Source organism: Stegostoma tigrinum, chromosome 1 (assembly GCF_030684315.1).
Source record: "Stegostoma tigrinum isolate sSteTig4 chromosome 1, sSteTig4.hap1, whole genome shotgun sequence".
Taxonomy (NCBI): domain Eukaryota; kingdom Metazoa; phylum Chordata; class Chondrichthyes; order Orectolobiformes; family Stegostomatidae; genus Stegostoma; species Stegostoma tigrinum.
The window spans coordinates 91,261,709-91,275,874 of NC_081354.1; the positions used below are offsets into that span (position 1 = coordinate 91,261,709).

General features: G+C 40.5%; 1 long non-coding RNA gene across 1 annotated transcript; it reads left to right on the plus strand.

Annotated features, from left to right (window-relative positions):
• Nucleotides 1–2,280: 2,280 nt before the first annotated feature.
• Nucleotides 2,281–13,151, plus strand: LOC125447485 (uncharacterized). Its single transcript, XR_007246560.2, has 3 exons — nt 2,281–2,544; nt 9,776–9,886; nt 12,907–13,151. It is a non-coding gene; the product is annotated as an uncharacterized LOC125447485 (long non-coding RNA).
• Nucleotides 13,152–14,166: the final 1,015 nt, after the last annotated feature.

Below are 14,166 nucleotides of genomic sequence, written 5' to 3' on the forward strand. Positions count from 1 at the left end.
CCTATTGAACATCAATCATGCCCAAAAACTGCCAGACTTTTATTTTCTTTCAAATGCATGAGCAAGGTTTCCAGGTAACACAAATCCTGTAGGAAGTGAGCCAACACACAGAGAAACAGAGATAGAAGGGAAAACCACTACCTCTGCATGGTGAGAGATGGCAAGAGCTGCAGATACTGGAGTCAAGACAACACAGTGTGGAGCCAGAGGAGTACAGCAGGCCAGGCGGCATCAGAGGAGCAGGAAAGTTGACTAATCAGGTCTGGACCCTTACCTGAAACATTAACTTTGCTGCTCCTATGATGCTGCCGGGCCTGCTGCATTCCTCCAGCTCCACACTGTGTTACAGCGTAGTGATGCTTTTAAACAAAATACCTTGCCTTTGAAAGAGATAGTAGGAACTGCCAATGCTGGAGAATCTGAGATGACATGGTCTGGAGCTGGATGAGCACAGCAGGCCAAGCAGCATCAGAGGAGCAGGAAAGCTGACGTTTTGGGTCTGGACCCATCTTCAGATAATTATCTCAGATATCTCTCTTGCCTTTTAAGGACTTGCCTTTATCTATTTTGGGTGATTTGATATTTATGTGGATAAAATGCTCAAGAAAGAGAGATTTTAGTTACAAGTGTTTAGACTTTTATGTAAAAGTCAGCAAGACTGGGCTTCATTGTGCCTGAAATAGGAATTGACATAAAAATACATGGGCTGTTCTTTCAAGCAGTCAAGAAGGGGAAGGTCTACTGAAGTCAATAGACTAATCACACTTTTGTCAAATAGAATTTATGTAGAGACGTGAACATAGTTCCTTAGTATTGAGAAACAAAGTGTTTCTTGGGGAGAAATAAAATTGAAGATTGACAGTCGTATTTGAATATAGGATAAGTTAGAAATGATAAAATATTAAGTACAATATAACTGGTCATAGGTAAAGTCACCATAATCCCAGAGAATAAATAAATCCGTTCTCTCATCTGAGAGAGACAACTAATGGTGGGTTTAACCTGAGGGTCAGAACACCTTAGCAGGAGGGTGAGGTTGAGGAAAAGCATTCTTCATGATAACCTCAGTCAGCGCAGGAATTGAATCCATGTTGTTGGCATTGCTCTACATTGCAAATCCATTGCTCAAATAACTAAGCTAACCAACCCCAACAGCTGACAATATTTAAGAAAATAAAACATTATCAAAAATAACAGGTCGATGAGCAATTGATATATTTTGAATTACAATATATTTTTGAACCATAATTTACACCTTCCTACTTCTTTCCAACAGTTAAAGAAACAACCAAATTCACACAATACGACATTATTTGGCTCTGACATAATATCTTTGAGCTGTTAAAATCCAATTTTACAGCAACTAATTATTACTTTGAAGGAATGACATGAAAATAGATTTTTAATTATATTTTACCCAACTGCGCTATTCTTCACATAGACCTGCAGAAGAACAACTAATTACTTGATACGGTCAAATGAGCAGAATGCAATTATCAGAATGATAATCTCCCTTACTCTGTCTTGAAGCATTTTCAATATTCTTGTGGATTTTCTGTGCTATTATGGTGAGAAGTGAAAGGTTATGTTGTTTTACAATGACAGAATCATGATACAATTAGCCCTTTAAGTTTAATTCAGCAAAAAGTAAAAATAATCCCATTGTTCTGCTTCTCCCTATTGCACGTAAGGGAGAGGTTAGCCCTCAATTATTGTGACTATATGTTGCCTTCTGCTTACTGACTTAGTCAACTTTAATTTTAAACAGTATCATGAGTTCACATTATACATTAATTTGTTAAAATAAACTAATTTAAACTTCACCTCTTCCTCCCTCGTCTACCATTGTTCATTCTTTTCCTCCCCAAACTCAATCTCACTGCCTGTTCTTGTTGATTTTTCAGGTGTATTTTGGTAAGATGACCTTGTACATTCACATACAGCTGATCCAAAATCAAACAAAGCTTGCCATAGTTTTCCATCATAGAAATGATATCCAACTGTCTTCACTCACTTGTGGTTAAAACCACGAGTCAGTACGTGACAGTCAATGTCAGAACTTCCATTGCAGTACAATTATCAGGCACCTAGTGACAGAGGGCAGCAACTCCAATCAGACCAGGCTAATGATGGCCAAACCAATCAGGCACGATCTTCCGATGAAGTATAAATTGATGCACATCTTTTCCTTTCTTGTGCTTTAATCCCAATGAGTGCAATGTAAGTTTTTACTCGTCTCATTTTTAACAAATAAAGTCTGTAGAAATCACCGAAAGAATAACATGGCAGAAACAGCACGCCAGCTCGACATCAGATCTGATAGGGGGACGAGCAGAAGCAGCATGGGCTAGCAAGCGCTCAAAATCTAGTCATGCTTAGAATTACATAGTCCCTGGAGAAAAGGGATTTGTAGGGGCAATCATTACAATGTTTGGCTCGCAAGCGGCCATTTCAGAGATCGGTGAGTAAAGTTAAAATCCTGTTCGAGAAGTTGAAAACCTCTTAAGTTAATGAAGCAAAGGTCCAGACTGGGAAAAATGGAAGGTAAGAAAGGAGTACTTAGTATTCACAATGAGCATCATTGCTAAAGTGAGTGCATACATGCGTTACAGCTGCATTAGTGAAGGCAAGGGTCAAAGATTTAATTTGTACAGAGGCTGCAGAATCCGTAAACTCGTGGGCGTATTTAATGAAACCGAATGGCAACTTAACAGATAATGAATACTGAGTATAGTAGAAGAACATAATTAGAAGAGTTTTAGGATTATGATCAGAGTAGTAGAGTAATGATTTAAATTATATTTGTTGATAGGAAGATTTATTAGGACCATAAGCACACAACTCCAGTTGGAAGTCTTTGGAGTGAATACGCATTCTAATTTAGATTGCGAAAGATAGGAAAGTGTCTGTTTTACTTGTAAAATGTAGATAAACATCATCATGGTTACCAAAGAGACGAAAATCTCCATTTTACCTGCAGGAGGTGGGAATGCACAATTCTAAATGCAAAAAGGAAAAAAAAAATCCCCCGTAAGTGGCACAGCGATACATCATTGTTCACATAATTTTGAGATTTATCAGAAGAAAATTAAACAATATTGTAATCATACTTTTTTTCAAAGTAAGAAAAATAATATTTTGCTATATTGGACAGTTTAAAAGCTTATAAAATGAAACAAAAACAATACTGCTGTTTACAGAAATAAACGTTTAACAAAGGAAGATGTTAAAATGTCAGGATTAGATGCATTAAAATCACAACTATTCTGTCCCCAAAGCCCACTGAAGACCTGTTTCTTAGCATTGCCCAGTAGGGAAACATCACATTCAGACAATTCCAAACATGAGCATTTATTCAGTGCCAGCAAAAGTGAACACCAGAAAAATAGATAGAGGCTGCCATTCACCCACAACAATACAAACCAAGTGCTGGCATAATCACAAAGACTATTTTGTATTATGTGATGGTTTGCTGCACCCAGGTCTCATTTACTAGAACTGGGTGTCAATCAGATTCCTTTCTGGCTTGTAGCACCCGATGTAACTCAGCACAAAGACAGCTTCCTCCTTGGAAGATTGATCCTACTCTCACAGTTCCTCAGCTTCTCTCATATCATCTCATTGCTTTATTCCAATTTTACATAGCACAGCACGCCATGATGATGCAGTGCATTGTGTTGACTGCACTGGAGGGCACAGTCCAAACCAGTCCAAGCTGTGAAATCTCATCTTAAGCAGCTCCGTCTTCAACCCAGCTATCTGCACTAGGTGAAGGTGCCAGGCCAGCTGCATGACCAAAACACTGTGTCCAAATGGGAGTGCCAACTGATCTCTGATCCCTTTCCCTTCCTAGGCCCAAGTCGATCATTCAAGTTTTCATGACATTCAGTACAGTCCATTATCATATTTCAAAGATCTATAATGAAGCAATGTTTCCTTTGTTCCACAGCACACTACACCATCACAAATGATAGGGTACCTTTGACCAGTACTTGCCTCTTTTTATGACATTGCCACTAAATTCTGCATCAGCAAGAAAGCTACGTTAGATGTGCAAGCACCAAAAACAAAGTGCAAATCACCTTTGTCTGGAATTTGCAGCCTAAGCAAGTTGTCCCTGCTTGCAATGAAAATAGGTAAAGAAATAATCACAAATGAAATGTAGCTGGAGTTTGAAGAGACATGTCCCAGTGTCCAGCAAATGTGGATCTGATGCTTTCATCCCTCAAACTGACATTGAGTCCACCTATTCAGGGCATCGTACCTTTGTTTTGAATTTTTTTGATTTGCTTATTGGATGTAGATGTCGCTGACAGGGCTAGCATCCATTACTAATCCCTTAATGCCATAGGATTGAATGGTTTGTAAGATCATTTCAAAGGATTGTGAAGAGTCAACCACATTGCTGTGCATCTGGAATCACATGCAGGCCAGGCCAGGTGAGATTGACATGTTTCATTTTCTAAAAGGCACACATCAATAGATTAGCTTTTAATTCTGGATTTTTATAGAATTCAAATTCCACTATCTGCCATGGTGGGATTTGAACTCAAGTCCGCAGAGCAATAGACTGTGGTTTTGGATTGCTAACCTAGCTACACTGCATCATTCCCCATATCTTGAGAACAACATGCTGCTGTACAGTCGTTCACCTTTAAAGACCATAGTGATGGTTACTTCGCATCCTATGTCCACAAATGTTATTCTGCTGACCTCCATCCACCACTGAGTTTCTTTCATTTTTATTAACAGGTTAATGATGTTGCATCCCAAGTAGCATTTATTGCATATCTCTAATTGCCCAAAGGGTGATTCAGAATCAACCACACTGCTGTGGGTCTGGAGTCACATGTAGGACAGTCCAGGTCAAGATGGCAGTTTTCTTCTCTAAAGGGCATTATTGAACCAAGATAATGAAGTGTGAAGCTGGATGAACACAGCAGGCCAAGCAGCATCTCAGGAGCACAAAAGCTGACGTTTCGGGCCTAGACCCTTCATCAGAGACCCTCTTTATTATCTTGGATTCTCCAGCATCTGCAGTTCCCATTATCACTATTAATGAACCAGATGTGTTTGTAACCATAATTGGCAATGGATTCTTGGTCATCATTAGATTCTTAATTCCAGATATTTTTATTGATTTTAAATTCCACCATCTGCTGTGGCAGAATTCAAATCCAGGTCCCCAGAACATTGTCTGTGTCTATGGATTAACAGTCCATTGATATTACCACTAGCCCATCATCTCCTCACTGTGCGTCCTGTCCCTGTTCTTTTTCCCACCTCTACTCATCTCTGATCTCCCTCCCTAGTCTTGACACTCCCACCCCTTTTTTTTGTTGATTCTTCAGCTAACTTGTATGCTCTTCAGTGATTAAGACCCAGTCTCCCAGGACTATACGATATCCGAACTCCTGACTGGAATGGGTACAAGTCACATTTTCGGACATGGCCATTTCGTTGCAACTTGCTGTGCAGAAGCTGATACACGCTGCTGGTGTTAGATTGACATCTCAGTGTGCTGTACAGCAAGATTTGATTCTTCTCCATGTCGGACGGATTGCTATTGACAGCTATGACAAGCAGCCTGTCTATGTGTCTGTGCAAAAGAGCTAATCAATGTGACTGATAGCTTTCAGACTCTGTCTGAAGTGCCACCTTGCTAACCAGAATGTCATGGCAAATTTTACAGACCAATGAAAGTCAAGATCAGAATCAAGGTCTACAAGTCCTCGAGCCAAAGACATACCAATCTTCCAAAAGCAAAAACTAGCATTCCAAAAAAATTGTGAAACTTCCAGAGGTCCAGAATTTTTAAAGCCAGAGACATGGAGTGTTGGGGTAGTGGAAAGTGTAATTGCAGTTACATATCCAAACGTGTAAATGTTAAGGAGGGAGACATGAAACTTCAGAGAGATGTTGTACCCATTAATATTTCATTAAGGTTAATGTGTGAGACAGCATTAAGTTCCACTCAGTCTGATGATATCTTTCAGTCTGTGGTGAGAAAAAAAGGAGTCCAGCTCAAGACACCATTTGAGACAGATGTGTTGTCTCTTTATTATAGAGTTAGACATAATAACTAAGGCTATGTAACTCATACCATTACATATTATCGTAAAATGAACTAATATCATGTTGTTAAGACAAGTACTTCTTGTTAAGGCCCAATAGTGGCTCATAACCTACCGATTGTAACCAAATATGCCCTTAGACCCAATATACAACAATAAATTGGTGGTAGCATTCTATCATAACATCCACTGATAGCAGTTATTTGTTAGTCGCTTAAAACAGATTTCGCTGAAATGGAAACCCGTTGCCAAGGAATAACAGCCAGAATGTGAAGAAAATTATCTCATTTCTCAAGCACTGGATTGGAATATCGACCAAATTGTATCCAATAGTTTGTTACGCAATAGCTTTTATAACCTCCTTGAGATAGGACAAATTGACTTAGTTTTCACACAACAACAAATTATGTAGATCATCATAATTTGTGATGGCACATTGATAAGTCTGTTTATAGGATACACTGTTTTTCAACACAGTTGCTGGATAATTAATCAAAACTTTTGTCCAACTAATGACTGCCATCGTTTTTGCATCAGCTGTTCCATGTGTGTCTTACCTGGCAGAGTTCGTAATGAACTGATACAAGAACATGTAACCATGGAGCAGTCACAAATTCCTAAATTTATCTGGAACTTTTGTTTAATTGTCATTACAACTTTCATTTTTCACTTCCAAAATTTAATTTGTCGCAGAAAGCTCCTCTATAATGCCTGAATACCAATTTACTACCATTTCTTTTATTTACTCAGTAGGCAAATCTGCACGCATCCCTCAAAATTTACTTTTGTGGAACTCAATCCGGACATCAGGATTAAATTAAGTTAAATTATAGACGTGAGGTCATCCATTTTGGTAGGAATAACAGGAAAATGGACTATGTTTTAAATGGTAAAAAATTGCAGCAGGCTGCTGTGCAGAGGGACTTGGGTGTTCTTGTGCATGAATCACTAAAAGTAGGATTGCAGGTGCAGCAGGTGATTAAAAAGGCAAATGGAATTTTGTCTGCCATTGCTAGAGGGATGGATTTTAAAAACAGGGAAGCTATGCTGGCAGAGATAATGGGAACTGGAGATGCTGGAGAATTCAAGATAACAGATTGTGGAGCTGGATGAACACAGCAGGCCAAGCAGCATCTTAGGAGAAGGGTCTAGGCCTGAAACGTCAACTTTTGTGCTCCCAAGATGCTGCTTGGCCTGCTTTGTTCATCCAGCTCCACACTTTGTTATCTAGGCTATGCTGGCAGCTGTATAGGGTCCTGGTGAAGCCATACGTGGAGTACTGTGTGCAGTTTTGGTCTCCTTACTTGAGAAGAGGTATACTAGCACTGGAAGGGATGCAGAGGAGCTTCACTCGGTTGATTCCAGAGTTGAGAGGGTTGGCTTATGAGGAGAGACTGAATAGACTGGGATTATACTCATTGGAATTCAGAAGAATGAGAGAAGATCTTCTCGAAACATATCAGATTATGAAGGGAATAGATAAGGTGGAGGCGGGGAGGTTGTTTCCGCTAGCAGGTGAAACTAGAACTAGGAGGCATAACCTCAAAATGAAGGGAAGCAGATGTACGACTGAGGTCAGGAGAAACTTCTTCACCCAAAGGATTGTGAAACTGGAATTTGCTGCCCAGTGAAACAGTTGAAGCTACCTCACTGAATGTTTTTAAGGCAAGTTTGGATACATTTTTGAACAGTAAAGGAATTAAGTGTTATGGTGAGCGAGCGGGTAAGTGGAGCTGAGTCTCAAAAGGATCAGCCATGATCTTATTAAATGGCGGGGCAGGATCGATGGGCCGGATGGCCTACTCCTGCTCCTAGTTCTTATGTTCTTATGTGCTGCTTGTTGCAATTCTGGCATTTTATTCTGATGTTTGCATAAAAAAGGTTTCTTCAAATCTTCCAAATTTCATTTTTGTTTTGCTGTCCTTCCAATAGTCTCCAAGTAAATACTTTCTATTGCATTCATTTTTGAGAGTAAATAAGAGGATGATAATGGGGAAATCATGGTTGAAGGTTCCTTTTTCCTTTAAAGTTATTGGTGATCTCAAAGCAAATCACCACTAAAATTGGTTAGTGTTAAGAAATAGCTATTTTATTCAGGTTTCTGTTTAAACTGTCCTATAAGTCACTGAACAGTAAATCTACCATGAACCAGCACAATCAAGCAATTTGATACAACTTATATTCCCTCCTATTTTCGATTAAAAACAAACAATGCCTTGACATATTTAAGAGTAGTTTCACAAACATATCTAAAAATAGTTCTATCAGTAAATTAAATATTTTTTGTCAGTGTCCAATCTACCATCTGATGAATTGATATTAAAAATATGAAAAAAGTATTCTTTAAAATACAATGAACAAGTTTCATTTATGTGCGGTAGTTCATTTTGTAGTAAATTTAGATGTAAATGTATTTAAATGTGTATATACCAGTACTGCCCCTTCATCTCACGTAAGTTTAGTTTCAAGAGATTTATCAAACTACTTGACAAGTTTATAAATTAACATGCTTTAATATTACCATTAAATTAACTTGCTTTAACAACAAAATGAATTCTGATTGTCAACAAATCTGCTTTTTACAATGACTTAAAATGTGCAGGGACATACCCCAAAAAACTGCTAACTTTTTTTTTCAAATAAAAGCATAAGTCATGTTGACCTGGAAATTCCACACATTCTGACAGACTTGGAGAGTTTTTCCAACATTTTCTGTTTTTGTTTTAAATATCTTTTCATATTTTCTGTCCTGAAGCTGTTGTCTGGAGATGGCTATAGTTCCTTCAAGTGTTGACTTCCTGGAAATATAATTATCATATTCAAGGATTAGTTTGCCTCTGAAGCTTGGCTGAGGTTTATCATTATAAAAGAATAAGTGGTGTCAAATTCTTCATGTAGCTTCCTACAACTGATTGGAGAGTATTTGCTATGATACTTGCATTTCTGTCAGCATCTTATATTTTACAATTTAGCACACTTCGTCCAAACTTAGTTTGTTGAATGCTTAATTAATTGTATCTACTTCTGGCTCAAACAATCTTCTATCCATCAAAATTAATGTCTGGAAAATATTGTATGTATATCCTTGACTTGCAATCCCATTGCACAGAGCTCTGTGCTGAGAGCACTAAATCATAACTCCACTTTATAACGGTTATTTGTTGTCAAATATCCTTCTGCATTTCTTGCACCTGTTGGGTTTATCAAATGTCAACCAGAATTTGCTCACAGCATACTCTTGCTGTGTGTGGTATCAAGTTTCATCCTTGACAGTTCGATTTCTTGATATCTTAGATAGGTGAGGATTGACCACAGTGCAGGGAGGTGAGGAGTTCTTCCCCTCCACTTACCTATTGGATTTATTTTCAGGTATCCATACCCTGTGAATGTGAGCATCAGAGCTTTTGAACACCTAAGTGATTGATGAGTCAGGCTTTATTAGCATTCTGTTGGTGAGCTGCTCATAATTTTGGAGCATCCAGATGAAATGAGAGGCGGTGAGCAATATGACTGGTGCCGTCAGTAATTCTGGTTAGGGTTATAACTGGCTCAAGCGTATAAACATGCAGATCAATTTCACATAAAATAAAAATATGCCTTGATTATGTTTTGGTTTAATCCTAAAGATCTTACACATTTTTGCAGTTTGGAAACATGATTTATTTTCACTCAATAAGTTGGCAAATTTATTTGTTTTAAAGCCCTCAGTAGGCATTGGAAGTGCTCAAGCCAGCAAATTGATGATCCTACCTGGCACGTATTTCCAGCACCTGGGAAACATAAGGGCAAAGACAGCTGCATTGCAGAACCAGGTGAGACATATGTTCACCCTTTTTTTTCAAACCTGCCCACTCCGTTGTCACAGGGAAATTGGCAGGAACAGAAAGGAAATCCTTTTTTATGACTGCAATGTCATTATTCCACAACACCATTCCAAGTTGCATTGACAGATTCTTCATCACCAGGCAAATCGAGGATTATGGGGAAAGAGCAGTAAAGTGGAATGTCGGATCAGCTATGATCCTATTGAATGGTGGACCAGTTTCAAATGGCCAAATGGGCTACTCCTGTTCCTATTTCTTACGGTGTTATGGTCTGAAAGCTTCAGGATTTTGATCACAGTATTTAATAATAATGTGTTGTTTAATGACAAGTAGCCTGGTGTGACTCTAAAGTCGCGTAGGCAGTTAACGTTTCAATTATGTTAAGTCCACCGTGAAAGTTTGGTAAATTTTTACAGTCAATATCTAGTGCCACACAAAGCAAATAAGTTCTAGATGTATGCTTTTTCAGCTTATCCAAGCTGGAATTGTAACATTATCTCACGACTGATAGCAGTCCCTTGAGTAAAAAGGTGTAAATTAGTCAACGTTTCTAGCATTGATCACCATCAAAGAACTGTCAAGAAAAAGATTGTTACCTCTCATGGGGAAAAGAATAACTAGAGGCCAACAATGTGCTATCATCGCCATGCAATGCCGCAAAAAATTGAGAAGAATCATCTTAACTCAGAGTAATAAGAATGTGGAGTTTGCTAACGCAGTAAGTGTTTGAAGTGAATAGATTTCTTTAAGTTGACTTCTAAAGTCAAATGTAGGCCACACCAGGCAAGGATGGAAGATTGTATCAGTGATAATGGGAACTGCAGATGCGGGAGAATCCAATATAACCCCACCTCTTCCTCCGTTACATTGATGACTGTATCGGCGCCGCCTCTTGCTCCCCAGAGGAGCTCGAACAGTTCATCCACTTCACCAACACCTTCCACCCCAACCTTCAGTTCACCTGGGCCATCTCCAGCACATCCCTCACCTTCCTGGACCTCTCAGTCTCCATCTCAGGCAACCAGCTTGTAACTGATGTCCATTTCAAGCCCACCGACTCCCACAGCTACCTAGAGTAGGCCTCCTCCCACCCACCCTCCTGCAAAAATTCCATCCCCTATTCCCAATTCCTCCGCCTCCGCCGCATCTGCTCCCAGGATGAGGCATTCCACTCCCACACATCCCAGATGTCCAAGTTCATCAAGGACCGTGATTTTCCCCCCACAGTGGACGAGAACGCCCTTGACCGCGTCTTCCGCATTTCCCGCAACACATCCCTCACACCCCGCCCCCGCCACAACCGCCCAAAGAGGATCCCCCTCATTCTCACACACTACCCCACCAATCTCCAGATACAACGCATCATCCTCCGACACTTCTGCCATCTACAATCCGACCCAACCACCCAAGACATTTTTCCATCCCCACCCTTGTCTGCTTTCCAGAGAGACCACTCTCTCTGTGACTCCCTTGTTCACTCCACACTGCCCTCCAACACCACCACACCTGGCACCTTCCCCTGCAACCGCAGGAAATACTACACTTGCCCCCACACCTCCTCTCTCACCCCTATCCCAGGCCACAAGATGACTTTCCATATTAAGCAGAGGTTCACCTGCACATCTGCCAATGTGGCTTCCTCTACATTGGGGAAACCAAGCAGAGGCTTGGGGACCGCTTTGCAGAACACCTCCGCTCGGTTCGCAATAAACAACTGCACCTCCCAGTTGCAAACCATTTATACTCCCCCTCCCATTCTTTAGATGACATTCCATCATGGGCCTCCTGCAGTGCCACAATGATGCCACCGGAAGGTTGCAGGAACAGCAACTCATATTCCGCTTGGGAACCCTGCAGCCCAGTGGTATCAATGTGGACTTCACCAGCTTCAAAATCTCCCCTTCCCCAACAGCATCCCAAAACCAGCCCAGTTCTTCCCCTCCCCCCACTGTACCACACAACCAGCCCAGCTCTTCCCCTCCACCCACTGCATCCCAAAACCAGTCCAGCCTGTCTCTGCCTCCCTAACCTGTTCTTCCTCTCACCCATCCCTTCCTCCCACCCCAAGCTGCACCTCCATCTCCTACCTACTAACCTCATCCCACCTCCTTGACCTGTCCATCTTCCCTGGACTGACCTATCCCCTCCCTACCTCCCCACCTATACTCTCCTCTCCACCTATCTTCTTTTCTCTCCATCTTCGGTCCGCCTCCCCCTCTCTCCCTATTTATTCCAGAACCCTCACCCCAACCCCCTCTCTGATGAAGGGTCTAGGCCTGAAATGTCAGCTTTTGTGCTCCTGAGATGCTGCTTGGCCTGCTGTGTTCATCCAGCTTCACACTTTATTATCAAGGATGGAAGATTTCTTTCTTTCATCAGTTACTATGCCAACAAGATGTTGTTAAAAGGCAATGGTTGGTTAAGAATTTACCTGGATCTAATTCTGTCTAATAATACACACAACAGCTTTAGTGGGCGAGAAAACCAGCAAGACAAGTTAAAACCACACCAATCAAAAGCTTGGATATTAAAATTGGAATTTGGCAATTAACTTTCTGAAGCACTTCATGCAGACATAAATCTTCATTTGCATCTTTCGAGTGTGTTTGTTTTCACAGGCTCCCCTTTGGAAGTCATTTGCTCCTGAAATGTTTTCTGGAAAACAATGTTGGACACAATGTGAAACACTGATGCTGTAATATGCCACATGGATCATGTATTACTGCTTTGAGTTTCGGAACAAAAGAACATGACCAGGCCTACCCTTTAGAGAAAACAAAAAAAATGTGGTTGCCAGAGATGTGAAGCAAAACCAGAAATTGCTCAAGCATTACTGGCAAGATCTGTGTGCAGAAAATGGATGTAATGTTTTGAGTTATTTAACCTAATCCCAAACCCACACCTCCACCCTGCCCATCATTAGCATAAATAATGCTCTTTGTTAGTTGATTCAGGTTTTGAAGACGGGTCATAGGATTCAAAACATCAGTTCTGTTTTCTCTTCACAGATGCTGCCAGATGTGCATAATTTTCTCAGCTATTTCTCCTCCAAGCCACCCACCATCTTGACTTTGAAATATATCACTGTTCCTTCACTGTCGCTGGATTCAAACCCTGGAATTCCTTCCCTAATATGATTGTGGGTCAACCCACAGCAGGTGGGCTGCAGTGGTTCAAGAAGGCAGCTCACCACCACCTTCTCAAGAGCAATTATGGACAGGCAATAAATGCTGGCCAGTCAGCGACACCCAAATTCTACAAAATAAATAAATAAAAATAAATTTATGAAAGGAACAAGTTTCAGGTCAGTAATGTCAGTTGTGGGGATTCAGCAATACTAATGCCATTAAATTTCAAGGAGTGATGGCTAGATTTTTTCTTTGTTAAAAAGATCATTACCTGACATTTGTGCTAAATTTTGTAACTTTCAACTTGCCACATGTCAGTCCAAGCTGGCATGTTGCCTAGGTCTTGCTCTTTTGGATATGGGTCGCTTCATTATCTGAGGAGTTGCAAAAGCTACTGAACAAAGTGGACAGTCTTACACCTTCCTTCATTATACTTGATTTGTCAAATCTTTGCCCACTAAAGTAACCTATCTATGACACTGTTGTAGCCTCCTTATATCCTCTTCAACATTTTGCTCTAGGAGTTCACAAATTTCACCACCATTTTCATTGAACCAGTACTGGGTGTGATGGTCTGGAAATGGTTGTCTAGTATCGTTGATTTTAGTTGATCACAATGTGCAGGAATGGAGTTGGGTGTGTGAAGATCTCTCAGATTATTTGTGAATTACATGGAAATCATTCCTACAAATGGACTGCTTTACAGATGAGACATTGACCTTCATGATCTACCAACTGCAGCAACCACAGCTCCAATGTCAGGGAAAGCAAAATACAACATTGCCCGTGGCCGAGATAATGGGAACTACAGGTGCCGGAGAATCTGAGATAACAAAGTGTGGAACTGGATGGACACAGCAGGCCAAGCAGCATCTTAGGAGCGCAAAAGCTGAAGTTTCGGGCTGTCCAGGTGAAAATTACTATGAACTTGCAGTTGCCTAGATACTTCTGGATATTACTGGGGTTATAAGGAACATCTCAGTGTTTAATATATGGCTTGATAAGGGACATCACTGAGGTTTTCTCTCTTATTCCTTCTCATCAGATCCAAGCAGCTAAAATGGACACAAAAGTTTACTTTGATTTGTAGATTTTGCGAACCACTACAACTCCCCCTCCCACTTCTTGCACAACATGTCC